The 15059-nt window shown below is 64.2% G+C and overlaps 1 pseudogene; it reads right to left on the reverse strand.

Moving 5' to 3' along the window:
• Nucleotides 1–1957: 1957 nt before the first annotated feature.
• LOC144591786 (nonsense-mediated mRNA decay factor SMG5-like) lies at nt 1958–14774 on the reverse strand (annotated as a pseudogene).
• Between the last annotated feature and the right edge of the window lie 285 nt (nt 14775–15059).

Genomic DNA, 15059 nt, shown 5'->3' on the forward strand with positions numbered 1-15059 from the left:
CACACCCCCCCTACAGTCAGACCCCCCCACAGTCAGAGCCCCCCAGTCAGACCCCCCCCACAGTCAGACCCCCCCCACAGTCAGAACCCCCCACAGTCAGACCCCCCCCACAGAGGGGAGGGGGGAGGGGAGGATGGGGAGGGGGGGAGGAGGGGTGGAGGGGAAGGGTGGGACCCACCTGTGCGGGGGATGATGATGATGAAGCGGCTGTTAGTGGCCAGATGGAGGATGCAGGGGAACACGGGGGGGGGGAACACGGGGGGATACACAGGGGGGATGGGGGAACACGGGGGGGGAGGGGGAACACGGGGGGGGGAACATGGGGGGGGAACTCGGGGGGAGGGGGAAACCCGGGGGGGGGGTAACCTGGGGGGGGGAGGGGGGAACACGGGGGGGGGGAGAGAGACAAGGGGGGGTTGAAATTGCAGGCCACAGACAGGGCAGCAAGGAAACAAAAAACAATCCGAATTATCAAGACCTCACCGCAGAGAAACTCCACACAAACTCAGTTTACACACGCACACTCAGTGTTACACTGGACATCATGTCACATGTGGGAGCTGGCATGTGCCACGTGTGGGGGCTGGTGTGTGGTGCGTGTGGAGGCTGGCATGTGCCACGTGTGGGGGCTGGCATGTGCCACGTGTGGGGGGGCTGGTGTGTGGTGCGTGTGGGGACTGGCGTGTGCTGTGTGGGGACTGGGATGTGCCACGTGTTGGGACTGGCGTGTGGTGCGTGTTGGGACTGGCGTGTGTTACATGTGGGAGTTGCCATGTTGTGTGTCATGGACACGTGTTCCCTGCACCCGGTGCCGGTGAATCACAGATCCCAGTGCCGTGCTACAGTGCTGCTCCCTGCTGGCGGTCACGGGCACTGCGGCCGCACCGTCTGCTCCCCACCCTCACCCAGAGCATGGTCTGTCCACAGGGCCCCCGCCACCGGGTATGTTCACCCCCCCCCCGCAGGGTGCCCACCCCAGTGGCCCGACCCACACGGCCCTCCCCACCATCCCTGTGACACCCCCCACCCTCCCTGTGACCCCCCCACCCTCCCTGTGACCCCCCACCCTCCCTGTGACCCCCCCACCCTCCCTGTGACCCCCCCCACCCTCCCTGTGACCCCCCCCCACCCTCCCTGTGACCCCCCCCACCCTCCCTGTGACCCCCCACCCTCCCTGTGACCCCCCACCCTCCTGTGACCCCCCCACCCTCCCTGTGTCCCCCCCACCCTCCCTGTGACCCCCACCCACCCTCCCTGTGACCCCCACCCTCCCTGTGACCCCCCACCCTCCCTGTGACCCCCCCACCCTCCCTGTGACCCCCCCACCCTCCCTGTGACCCCCACCCTCCCTGTGACCCCCACCCACCCTCCCTGTGACCCCCACCCACCCTCCCTGTGACCCCCCACCCTCCCTGTGACCACCCCCACCCTCCTGCAGCCAAAGCTGGCACCATGTCCCGCATCAGCCGGTTCCTGCGAGCCTCTTCCTCAGCCTAGGGCAAAGCACAGGGGCAGCAATGACGCAGGGGCAGTGACGCTGGTGAGTGTGGGTCGGGGGGGGGGGTGTTGGTCGGGGGAGGGGGTCCGGGTAGTGGGGTGTGTGGGGAGGGGGGATGTGTGGGGAGGGGGGATGTGTGGGGAGGGGTCTCACCATGCGGAGCAGGGCCTGGGTGTGGGGGTTGGGGGGGGTGGGGTGGGGGTTGGGGGGGCGGGGGCGCTTATCGGCAGCAGAAGGGTGGGAGGATGGTGGGATTGGAGGAGAGGGGGGTTTCGGGGTGTGTGAGGAGGCGTGGGAGTGGGGGTCAGGAGGGATGTGATAGGGGGGGGGTTTGGGGGGTGCGGGGGGATGTGAGGGGGGGCTGGGTGGAGGGCTCGTACCTGGGGGTTCGGGGTGCAGGGTGGGGGTGAAGGGGTCAGAGTGGGGGTGAGGGGAGGGTGTCAGGGTGGGGGCTCGTACCTGGGGGTTTGGGGTGCAGGGTGGGCATGCTGTTCTCTCCCTCCTCCAGCTCGGCCTGCAGGCGGATGTTGACGTGATTGACCAAGTGGGAGAAGAAGGCCAGTGTGAAGGCGATGGCCGCGCTGTACTGCTTCATACCTGCAGCGTAGAGAGGTCAGTGGGGACCCGCCCCGGGTAACAACCCCCCCCCCCCACCGACAACGGGGAAAACTACCTCACCCCACACCCCCCTCTCCCACTACCCCACCCCACCCCCATCCCACAACCCCCCCGACAACGGGTAAACTCACTCACCCCAACCCCCCTCTCCCCCCCACCCCCACATTCGCTCACCCCAACCCACCCCACATGAGGCAGATGAGGAGCATGTGGAAGACCAGCAGGTCGGGCAGGAAGCCGTGTCCTCGCTCGTCCTCCTCCTCCTCCTCCTCCTCACTGCAGCCGCTCGGGCTGGCCGGTGACAGCAGGTAGAAGAGGCACAGGTTGAAATCCTCCAGCACAGACTGGCAGATGGATGTCACCTCCACCTCCGACGTGCTGGAGAGAGAGAGAAGCAGCGGGAAGATTCAGACCCACCAGATCAGCAAATCACAACAGGTGGCGAAACATCTCCCTTTATTATACAATTACATTTGTTCAATTACTTACACCACAAGTAAAATAACTCCCCTCACCACAACACAAAGAATGCCAAGTATTCCTGCAACTAAACATCACACCACCATGTTAGAATGTGCTGGAAGGAACTGTAGATGCTGGTTTACACCAAAGATTGACACAGAGTGCTGGAGTAACTCAGTGGGGACAGGCAGCATCTCTGGAGAGAAGGAATGGGTGACGTTTCAGGTCTGAAGGAGGGTTTCGACCCGAAACGTCAACCATACCGTCTCTCCAGTCCCGCTGAGTTGCGCCGGCATTGCGTGTCTATCTACGATATTACAATCCTGACCCAGGATACAGTCCACAGTGATCGGTCCCAGAACCCTCCAGGGCACTGTGCACAGCGCCTGCTCCATCTCAAGGGACAGTCGGGCACGGATGTAACCCCGGAAAAGGGGCAGGCAGTGGGCCCTCCTCTGCCTGGGTAGTACCTACACAGAATGACCTGACAGAGGTTTCGTTTAGAGATACAGCACGAAAAGAGGCCTTTCGGCCCACCGTGTCCGCACCGACCAGCGATCCCTGTGCACTAGCACTACCCTACACACCAGGGACAATTTACAATCTTTTTACCAAAGCAAATTACACGCCTGTACGTCTATGGCACGCCTGTACGTCTATGGAGTGTGGGGGGAAGCTGGTGCTCCCAGAGAAATCCCAAGAGGTCACGGGGAGAACGTTCAAACTCCGTACAGACAGCACCCGTGGTCTCTGGTGCTGTGAGGCAGCAATTCTACCGCTGCGCCACCGTGCCGTTGAGACAGGTATAATTACCACATTTAAAATACTCTTGGACAGACACATGGATGGAAAAGGTTTGGAGGGATGTAGGACAAAGGGCGTGTTTCCCTGTTGGATGTCTGTGACTCTAAACATTTATTTTTAGTTCACGTTAGTTTAGAGATACAGCGTGGAAACACACCCTTCGGCCCACCGAGTCCACAACGGCCAGAGACATTACCCCCACACACACTAGGGACAGTTTTACATTTGTACAAGACAATTAACTTCCAAAATTGCACGTCTTTGGAGTGTGGGAGGAAACTGAAGATCTTGGAGAAAACCCACGCAGGTCACAGGGAGAAGGTACAAACTCTGTATGGACGCGTGGTCAGGATGGATGCCGGGTCTCTGGTGGTGTGAGGCAGCAGCTCTACCCTTTTAAATTCCCTGCAGTCTGTGAGCTCCAGGTCACCTTCAGCAACAGACTGGTCAATAGTCAATAGTGGTTTATTAGTCATCAGACAGAGTGACAGAAATCGTGTAGTGAAATGAAACATTACCCGCAATAATCAATAGAACAATAGAATAATCAATAATACAATCAATACACTACACAACACCAAACAAAAGAAACATCCATCACAGTGAGTCTCCTCCAGTCCCTCCTCACTGTGATGGAAGGCCACAATGTCTTTTCTCTTCCCCTGCGTCTTCTCCCGCGGTTAGGCTGTTGAACTTGCCACGTCGGGGCTCCCGACATTGAAGCGCCGCTGGGCGGTGAAAGGTCCACGGCCTACTCCAGGCCACGCCAGACGGTGAAAGGTCTACGGCGGGCCGACCCAAGCCCCGCGATTCGGGGCGGGCGAACACGCTGCCTCTGCCACTGCCGGTGCTCCCGAGGCCCCCACCCAGGGGCCTGCAGGCTTCCGACATCCACGCAGCCCGCGCCGGAGCCTCCGGAGACTTGTCGCAGCCGCTCCCGCAGCATCAGCCAGCGCCGCAGGTGGTGAGTCCGGGCTGTGGGCCCCAGGTGGTCCCAGGTGCATGGCGGTGGTAGGTGGAGCGCGGTCAGGTGCATGGCTGGTAGGTGGGAGCACGAGGTCCAGGTGATGGCAGGTGGTAGGTGGAGCCCGCCGGGTCCAGGTGCATGCCGGTGGTAGGTGGAGCCGCGCGGTCCCAGGTGCAGTGGCCGGTGGTAGGTGAGCCCGCCGGTCCCAGGTGCATGGCGGTGGTAGGTGGAGCCCGCCGGTCCCAGGTGCATGGCCGGTGGTAGGTGGAGCCCGCCGGTCCCAGGTGCATGGCCGGTGGTAGGTGGAGCCCGCCGGTCCCAGGTGCATGGCCGGTGGTAGGGTGGAGCCCGCCGGTCCCAGGTGCATGGCCGGTGGTAGGTGGAGCCCGCCGGTCCCAGGTGCATGGCCGGTGGTAGGTGGAGCCCGCCGGTCCCAGGTTCATGGCCGGTGGTAGGTGGAGCCCCAGGTGGTCCCAGGTGCATGGCCGGTGGTAGGTGGAGCCCGCCGGTCCCAGGTGCATGGCCGGTGGTAGGTGGAGCCCGCCGGTCCCAGGTGCATGGCCGGTGGTAGGTGGAGCCCGCCGGTCCCAGGTGCATGGCCGGTGGTAGGTGGAGCCCGCCGGTCCCAGGTGCATGGCCGGTGGTAGGTGGAGCCCGCCGGTCCCAGGTGCATGGCCGGTGGTAGGTGGAGCCCGCCGGTCCCAGGTGCATGGCCGGTGGTAGGTGGAGCCCGCCGGTCCCAGGTGCATGGCCGGTGGTAGGTGGAGCCCGCCGGTCCCAGGTGCATGGCCGGTGGTAGGTGGAGCCCGCCGGTCCCAGGTGCATGGCCGGTGGTAGGTGGAGCCCGCCGGTCCCAGGTGCATGGCCGGTGGTAGGTGGAGCCCGCCGGTCCCAGGTGCATGGCCGGTGGTAGGTGGAGCCCGCCGGTCCCAGGTGCATGGCCGGTGGTAGGTGGAGCCCGCCGGTCCCCAGGTGCATGGCCGGTGGTAGGTGGAGCCCGCCGGTCCCAGGTGCATGGCCGGTGGTAGGTGGAGCCCGCCGGTCCCAGGTGCATGGCCGGTGGTAGGTGGAGCCCGCCGGTCCCAGGTTCATGGCCGGTGGTAGGTGGAGCCCCAGGTGGTCCCAGGTGCATGGCCGGTGGTAGGTGGAGCCCGCCGGTCCCAGGTGCATGGCCGGTGGTAGGTGGAGCCCGCCGGTCCCAGGTGCATGGCCGGTGGTAGGTGGAGCCCGCCGGTCCCAGGTGCATGGCCGGTGGTAGGTGGAGCCCGCCGGTCCCAGGTGCATGGCCGGTGGTAGGTGGAGCCCGCCGGTCCAGGTGCATGGCCGGTGGTAGGTGGAGCCCGCCGGTCCCAGGTGCATGGCCGGTGGTAGGTGGAGCCCGCCGGTCCCAGGTGCATGGCCGGTGGTAGGTGGAGCCCGCCGGTCCCAGGTGCATGGCCGGTGGTAGGTGGAGCCCGCCGGTCCCAGGTGCATGGCCGGTGGTAGGTGGAGCCCGCCGGTCCCAGGTGCATGGCCGGTGGTAGGTGGAGCCCGCCGGTCCCAGGTGCATGGCCGGTGGTAGGTGGAGCCCGCCGGTCCCAGGTGCATGGCCGGTGGTAGGTGGAGCCCGCCGGTCCCAGGTGCATGGCCGGTGGTAGGTGGAGCCCGCCGGTCCCAGGTGCATGGCCGGTGGTAGGTGGAGCCCGCCGGTCCCAGGTGCATGGCCGGTGGTAGGTGGAGCCCGCCGGTCCCAGGTGCATGGCCGGTGGTAGGTGGAGCCCGCCGGTCCCAGGTGCATGGCCGGTGGTAGGTGGAGCCCGCCGGTCCCAGGTGCATGGCCGGTGGTAGGTGGAGCCCGCCGGTCCCAGGTGCATGGCCGGTGGTAGGTGGAGCCCGCCGGTCCCAGGTGCATGGCCGGTGGTAGGTGGAGCCCGCCGGTCCCAGGTGCATGGCCGGTGGTAGGTGGAGCCCGCCGGTCCCAGGTGCATGGCCGGTGGTAGGTGGAGCCAGCCGGTCCCAGGTGCATGGCCGGTGGTAGGTGGAGCCCGCCGGTCCCAGGTGCATGGCCGGTGGTAGGTGGAGCCCGCCGGTCCCAGGTGCATGGCCGGTGGTAGGTGGAGCCCGCCGGTCCCAGGTGCATGGCCGGTGGTAGGTGGAGCCCGCCGGGTCCCAGGTTCATGGCCGGTGGTAGGTGGAGCCCCAGGTGGTCCCAGGTGCATGGCCGGTGGTAGGTGGAGCCCGCCGGTCCCAGGTGCATGGCCGGTGGTAGGTGGAGCCCGCCGGTCCCAGGTGCATGGCCGGTGGTAGGTGGAGCCCGCCGGTCCAGGTGCATGGCCGGTGGTAGGTGGAGCCCGCCGGTCCCAGGTGCATGGCCGGTGGTAGGTGGAGCCCGCCGGTCCCAGGTGCATGGCCGGTGGTAGGTGGAGCCCGCCGGTCCCAGGTGCATGGCCGGTGGTAGGTGGAGCCCGCCGGTCCCAGGTGCATGGCCGGTGGTAGGTGGAGCCCGCCTGTCCCAGGTGCGTGGTAGGTGGAGCCCGCCGGTCCCAGGTGCATGGCCGGTGGTAGGTGGAGCCCGCCGGTCCCAGGTGCATGGCCGGTGGTAGGTGGAGCCCGCCGGTCCCAGGTGCATGGCCGGTGGTAGGTGGAGCCCGCCGGTCCCAGGTGCATGGCCGGTGGTAGGTGGAGCCCGCCGGTCCCAGGTGCATGGCCGGGTGGTAGGAGCCCGCCGGTCCCAGGTGCATGGCCGGTGGTAGGTGGAGCCCGCCGGTCCCAGGTGCATGGCCGGTGGTAGGTGGAGCCCGCCGGTCCCAGGTGCATGGCCGGTGGTAGGTGGAGCCCGCCGGTCCCAGGTGCATGGCCGGTGGTAGGTGGAGCCCGCCGGTCCCAGGTGCATGGCCGGTGGTAGGTGGAGCCCGCCGGTCCCAGGTGCATGGCCGGTGGTAGGTGGAGCCCGCCGGTCCCAGGTGCATGGCCGGTGGTAGGTGGAGCCCGCCGGTCCCAGGTGCATGGCCGGTGGTAGGTGGAGCCCGCCGGTCCCAGGTGCATGGCCGGTGGTAGGTGGAGCCAGCCGGTCCCAGGTGCATGGCCGGTGGTAGGTGGAGCCCGCCGGTCCCAGGTGCATGGCCGGTGGTAGGTGGAGCCCGCCGGTCCCAGGTGCATGGCCGGTGGTAGGTGGAGCCCGCCGGTCCCAGGTGCATGGCCGGTGGTAGGTGGAGCCCGCCGGTCCCAGGTGCATGGCCGGTGGTAGGTGGAGCCCGCCGGTCCCAGGTGCATGGCCGGTGGTAGGTGGAGCCCGCCGGTCCCAGGTGCATGGCCGGTGGTAGGTGGAGCCCGCCGGTCCCAGGTGCATGGCCGGTGGTAGGTGGAGCCCGCCGGTCCCAGGTGCATGGCCGGTGGTAGGTGGAGCCCGCCGGTCCCAGGTGCATGGCCGGTGGTAGGTGGAGCCCGCCGGTCCCAGGTGCATGGCCGGTGGTAGGTGGAGCCCGCCGGTCCCAGGTGCATGGCCGGTGGTAGGTGGAGCCCGCCGGTCCCAGGTGCATGGCCGGTGGTAGGTGGAGCCCGCCGGTCCCAGGTGCATGGCCGGTGGTAGGTGGAGCCCGCCGGTCCCAGGTGCATGGCCGGTGGTAGGTGGAGCCCGCCGGTCCCAGGTGCATGGCCGGTGGTAGGTGGAGCCCGCCGGTCCCAGGTGCATGGCCGGTGGTAGGTGGAGCCCGCCGGTCCCAGGTGCATGGCCGGTGGTAGGTGGAGCCCCAGGTGGTCCCAGGTGCATGGCCGGTGGTAGGTGGAGCCCGCCGGTCCCAGGTGCATGGCCGGTGGTAGGTGGAGCCCGCCGGTCCCAGGTGCATGGCCGGTGGTAGGTGGAGCCCGCCGGTCCCAGGTGCATGGCCGGTGGTAGGTGGAGCCCGCCGGTCCCAGGTGCATGGCCGGTGGTAGGTGGAGCCCGCCGGTCCCAGGTGCATGGCCGGTGGTAGGTGGAGCCCGCCGGTCCCAGGTGCATGGCCGGTGGCAGGTGGAGCCCGCCGGTCCCAGGTGCATGGCCGGTGGTAGGTGGAGCCCGCCGGTCCCAGGTGCATGGCCGGTGGTAGGTGGAGCCCGCCGGTCCCAGGTGCATGGCCGGTGGTAGGTGGAGCCCGCCGGTCCCAGGTGCATGGCCGGTTGTAGGTGGAGCCCGCCGGTCCCAGGTGCATGGCCGGTGGTAGGTGGAGCCCGCCGGTCCCAGGTGCATGGCCGGTGGTAGGTGGAGCCCGCCGGTCCCAGGTGCATGGCCGGTGGTAGGTGGAGCCCGCCGGTCCCAGGTGCATGGCCGGTGGTAGGTGGAGCCCGCCGGTCCCAGGTGCATGGCCGGTGGTAGGTGGAGCCCGCCGGTCCCAGGTGCATGGCCGGTGGTAGGTGGAGCCCGCCGGTCCCAGGTGCATGGCCGGTGGTAGGTGGAGCCCGCCGGTCCCAGGTGCATGGCCGGTGGTAGGTGGAGCCCGCCGGTCCCAGGTGCATGGCCGGTGGTAGGTGGAGCCCGCCGGTCCCAGGTGCATGGCCGGTGGTAGGTGGAGCCCGCCGGTCCCAGGTGCATGGCCGGTGGTAGGTGGAGCCCGCCGGTCCCAGGTGCATGGCCGGTGGTAGGTGGAGCCCGCCGGTCCCAGGTGCATGGCCGGTGGTAGGTGGAGCCCGCCGGTCCCAGGTGCATGGCCGGTGGTAGGTGGAGCCCGCCGGTCCCAGGTGCATGGCGGGTGGTAGGTGGAGCCCGCTGGTCCCAGGTGCATGGCCGGTGGTTGCTGGAGCCCGCCGGTCCCAGGTGCATGGCCGGTGGTAGGTGGAGCCCGCCGGTCCCAGGTGCATGGCCGGTGGTAGGTGGAGCCCGCCGATCCCAGGTGCATGGCCGGTGGTAGGTGGAGCCCGCCGGTCCCAGGTGCATGGCCGGTGGTAGGTGGAGCCCGCCGGTCCCAGGTGCATGGCCGGTGGTAGGTGGAGCCCGCCGGTCCCAGGTGCATGGCCGCTGGTAGGTGGAGCCCGCCGGTCCCAGGTGCATGGCCGGTGGTAGGTGGAGCCCGCCGGTCCCAGGTGCATGGCCGGTGGTAGGTGGGCCCCAGGTGGTCCCAGGTGCATGGCCGGTGGTAGGTGGAGCCCGCTGGTCCCAGGTGCATGGCCGGTGGTAGGTGGAGCCCGCCGGTCCCAGGTGCATGGCCGGTGGTAGGTGGGCCCCAGGTGGTCCCAGGTGCATGGCCGGTGGTAGGTGGAGCCCGCTGGTCCCAGGTGCATGGCCGGTGGTAGGTGGAGCCCGCCGGTCCCAGGTGCATGGCCGGTGGTAGGTGGGCCCCAGGTGGTCCCAGGTGCATGGCCGGTGGTAGGCCGCATTGGGAACGGAGACACGACACAGAAACAAAGTTCGTGTCTCCGTTCGGGAGAGAGAATTTTTTATAGTTCCCGTTCCCTCCCACCCCCTCCCCCCCCACAATTCATACAAATTCATACAAAAACAACAAAAAACACAAAAGACAGACGGACTGCAGGCAAGCCGCAGCTGCGACGGCAGCGCTGGTTCCCACCAAGATGCAGCACAGAACGCCACAGGAGATCCTTGTTCCCTGTGGCTATCGAACCGCACAACTCCTCCCCCTTCTGTCGTGGCTGAGACTGAGACTGTATCGTATCCTATCGTAATTCACCAGCAGTTAGAGTCTTAGTCAGAGAGTGATACAGTGTGGAAACAGGCCCTTCGGCCCAACTTGCCCACACCAGCCAACATGCCCCATCAACACTAGTCACACCTGCCTCACGTTTGGTCCATATCCCTCCAAACCTGTCCTATCCATGTACCCGTCTAACTGTTTCTTGAACGTTGGGATAGTCCCAGCATCAACTACCTCCTCCAGCAGCTTGTTCCATACACCCACCACCCTCTGTGTGGGAAAGTTACCCCTCAGATTCCTATTAAATCTTTCCCCTTCACCTTGAATGTATGCCCTCTGCTCCTCGATTCCCCTACTCTGGGCAAGACAGTTGTATCCTTCCTGCAGTTTGCTGGATGGAATGTGCACTGTCTGTGTTGTGGACCAAGATGCCGTGATCCTCCCCTGTAAACCTGCAACAATGCGGCCTGGGACACTCCCTGTTGTGGCAGAAACTGCAGACAGCACCGGCTCACGTTACTCTCCTTTGTGGGTGGAGAGACAGCACAAAACCGGTCTGCGATCTCCCACCAGGTGCCTGGCAGCACCACCCCACCCTCACACAAAGCAGCAAGGCCAAGCTGCCTGATACACACTGGGTGAAGATCAACCCCAGACTGGGTAAAGATCAGCCCCAGACTGGGTAAAGATCAGCCCCAGACCGGGTAAAGATCAACCCCAGACTGGGTAAAGATCAGCCCCAGACTGGGTAAAGATCAGCCCCAGACCGGGTAAAGATCAACCCCAGACTGGGTAAAGATCAGCCCCAGACTGGGTAAAGATCAGCCCCAGACTGGGTAAAGATCAGCCCCAGACTGGGTAAAGATCAACCCCAGACTGGGTAAAGATCAGCCCCAGACTGGGTAAAGATCAGCCCCAGACCGGGTAAGGATCGAACCCTCACACAAAGCAGCAACCCCCGGCTGCCTGACACACACTGAGTAAGGATCGAACCCTGGCATGGGCTGCAGGAACCCCAGACAAGGTGACACACACACCAACCGATCGGTAAAGATTGAACCCTGGCACGGGATGCTCACCTGTTCTTGGGTTGCAGGAGGCTCTGCAGGTACATGAAACTCACCAACAAACGCTTGATGTCTCTCGACCTGACAAATAAAAGCACAGGTGAAGGTTACAGCAACAGAACACGACCGCACAGGGAGGGAGGGAGAGAGGGAGGGAGGGAAGGAGGGAGAACGTACAAACGTCATACAGATGGCACCGGTCGTCATGGAACCCGGGTCTGTGGCGTTATGAGGCAACTCTACCTGTGTGCGGTCGCATTGAGGACAATGTTGGAGGCAGCAGCAACTTTACCGCTGTGCCACCCAGTGCGGATAATGTTGGCAGCAGCAACTTTACCGCTGTGCCACCCAGTGCGGACATGTTGGCAGCAGCAACTTTACCGCTGTGCCACCCAGTGAGGACAATGTTGGCAGCAGCAACTTTACCGCTGTGCCACCGTGCCACCCAGTGCGGACATGTTGGCAGCAGCAACTTTACCGCTGTGCCACCCAGTGAGGACAATGTTGGCAGCAGCAACTTTACCGCTGTGCCACCGTGCGGCTGTTGGCAGCAACAACTTTACCGCTGTGCCACCCCGTGCGGACATGTGGCAACTTTACTGCTGCAGTGCGGACAATGTTGGCAGCAGCAACTTTACCGCTGAGCTACTGTGCCATCTAGTGCGGACAATGTTGGAGGCAGCAACTCTGCCGCTGCTGTGCTCACCTTTGCCTGCTCACTGAGAGTTTCTTGGTGTCTGTTCTGCGGATCTGGTGGTAGGCCTTGGCCGCCTTGTCAAACAGTCGCGTCAGGTTGCCGTAAGCCCCTTCAAAAGGCATTTCAGAGTGGATGCTGGCAACGGACAACAGTGACGCTCCCTCTCCCCACCCCGATAGCACCCATCTCCCTCACTCTCAGGGCCCCTGGAGATGCGTCCTCTGGAGATTGGGCCCCTGGACACGGGGGACCCTGGAGATGCGGCCCCTGGACATGGGGCACCCTGGACATGGGGCACCCTGGAGACGGGGCACCCTGGACACGGGGCACCCTGGAGACGGGGCACCCTGGAGACGGGGAACCCTGGACATGGGGCACCCTGGAGACGGGGGACCCTGGACATGGGGCACCCTGGAGACGGGGAACCCTGGACATGGGGCACCCTGGAGACGGGGGACCCTGGACACGGGGCACCCTGGAGACGGGGGCCCCTGGAGATGCGGCTGATCATCCACAATCAGTAACCCGTGCCTGCCTTCTCCCCATATCCCTTGATTCCGCTAGCCCCGAGAGCTCTATCTAACGCTCTCTTAAATCCATCCAGTGATTTGGCCTCCGTTCCCCTCTGTCCGCACATTCACAACTCTCTGGGTGACAAAATTCCTTCTCACCTCAGTTTTAAATGGCCTCCCCTTTATTCTAAGACTGTGGCCCCTGGTTCTGGACTCGCCCAACATTGGGAACATTTTTCCTGCATCTAGCTTGTCCAGTCCTTTTATAATTTTATACGTCTCTATAAGATCCCCTCTCATCCTTCTAAACTCCAGTGAATACAAGCCTAGTCTTTTCAATCTTTCCTCATATGACAGTTCCACCATTCCAAGGATCAATCTCGTGAACCTACGCTGCACTGCCTCAATTACAAGGATGTCCTTCCTCAAATCAGATAGAGCACAAGGGCGGAGATGGTTCTGGTGAACCTTCTCTGGACCTGATCCCAATGCCAGGGAGGGAGGAGGAATCCGTCAGCAAGCCTGTGGTCCCGTTCGTTCCCCCCGTGCCGATACTTACCCAGGTCTCCCAGGTACATCAGGCTCCTGTGACAAGCCATCTGAGCCCATTCCATTTCCTTGCCAGTTTCCTCCGACCTACACAAGCAAGAGAAAGAGAACCCCTTCAGATTCACAGGTGGAAGGCAGAGCATGTCATGCAATGGTCCACCTGGCATTCCCAGTCTCAGTGCCAGTGCACACCAGGGAGGTAGAGGTGTGCAAGGGGGAACTGCAGATGCTGCCTTATACCGAAGATAGACACAAAGAGCTGGAGTAACTCAGCGGGTCAGGCAGCATCTGTGGAGAGAAGGTGGGAGGGAGGGAGGGAGGGAGGGGGTAGGGGGGAGGGAGGGAGGGAGGGAGGGAGGGGGTAAGGGGGAGGGAGGGAGGGAGGGAGGTAGGGGGGAGGGGGTAGGGGGGAGGGAGGGAGGGAGGGGGTAGGGGGAAGGGAGGGAGGGATGGGGTAGGGAGGGCATTGGCCTGGGATCAGCAGCACAGGCTCGGGACAAACAGACGCCGGTCTACCTTTCCCTCTTGACCCCATTCTCCTGCCTTCGCCACGTCACCTTTCATGTCCTGAGTAATCAAGAGTAAAGCAGTGACCCGTACGGGAACCGAACCCATGACCTTGGCGTTATCAGCACCACGCTCCAACTAACGGGGCTAACTTACCCCAGAGGGCAAGGAATCAATCATTAGCTGCAGCCAACTCCCCACCCCACTCCCACTCTGCCCCCTGCCCCCCTCCCTCCCACACTCCCCCATCTGCCTCAATTCCCCACTCCCCCCTCCCCCTCTGCCCCCCTCCCTCCTACTCCTCCCCCCCACTCCATCCAAAGTGCAAGGATTCAATCATTTGCCACACGCTGCTCCTCTTTCCAACCCTCTCCCATAACCTCATCCTCCCCCCCCCCCTTCCCCCGGTGATGCGGGCGCTACCTTCTTGTTGGTTTTGACCAGCTGGATGACCTCGTAGTAAACCTTCCTCCACAGCAGCTCCTCAGCCTTGCGGCCATAGTCCACGGGGTGCAGGAACATCAGCTTCACACACAGCTCCTTCAGCCTGGGGTCCCAGCACAGGCCGGTCAGCAACACAGGGCTCCACCCAGACCACCCCCACCCCCACACTGACACACCCTGACCCACCCACACCCTGACCCACCCACACCCTGACACACCCACACCCAGACCCACCCACACCCACCCAGACCCACACCCTGACCCACCCCCACACCCACCCAGACCCACCCCCTGACCCACCCCCACACCCACCCAGACCCACCCCCTGACCCACCCCCACACCCACCCAGACCCACCCCCACCCAGACCCACACCCTGACCCACCCCCACACTGACACACCCACACCCTGACCCACCCCCACCCAGACCCACACCCTGACCCACCCCCACACACACCCACCCAGACCCACACCCTGACCCACCCCCACACCCACCCAGACCCACCCCCACCCAGACCCACCCCCACACTGACACACCCACACCCTGACCCACCCCCACCCAGACCCACACCCTGACCCACCCCCACACTGACACACCCTAAACCCTGACCCACCCCCACCCAGACCCACACCCTGACCCACCCCCACACACAGCTCTTTCAGCCTGGGGACCAAGCACAGGCTGCTCAGCAGTGGACCGGCCCCACCTACACCGCCCCCACCCAGACGCACTCCCCACGACCCGACCACCCCTACCCTGACCGACCCAGCCCGTGACCACCCCTACCCTGACCGACCCAGCCTGTGACCACCCCTACCCTGACCGACCCAGCCCGTGACCACCCCTACCCTGACCGACCCAGCCCGTGACCTCCCCTACCCTGACCGACCCAGCCCGTGACCTCCCCTACCCTGACCGACCCAGCCCGTGACCACCCCGACCCTCTCCCACACTCACCTGTTGCGAAGGCTGATGTTTTCGGGCTTGAATACGCCATCTTGTTGCTGACAATTGCGTCTAATCGATGAACTGCTTCCACCACGGCCCTGGGAGACAGCAGGTCACAGCTACAACACCCATCTTTATTTGATTGATGTTTGACTAATGTTCGCTTCACAATTTGCACTGTGCATTCTGCTGCTCCATTGGACACGGGATGGTATGGAGCTACTCTAGTGTGTTTTACAGCACTCCCTTTCATGAATTATGCAAACTCTTGTGAACAGAATTGTGGTCCGTTATCAGACACAATTTCCTCTGGAAATCCATAGAACACAAACAACCCTCGCAAAATGTCTATGGTATTGCTGGATGTCGTTTTGTTCATCAAA

The sequence above is a fragment of the Rhinoraja longicauda genome, unplaced genomic scaffold (assembly GCF_053455715.1).
Source record: "Rhinoraja longicauda isolate Sanriku21f unplaced genomic scaffold, sRhiLon1.1 Scf001868, whole genome shotgun sequence".
Taxonomy (NCBI): domain Eukaryota; kingdom Metazoa; phylum Chordata; class Chondrichthyes; order Rajiformes; family Arhynchobatidae; genus Rhinoraja; species Rhinoraja longicauda.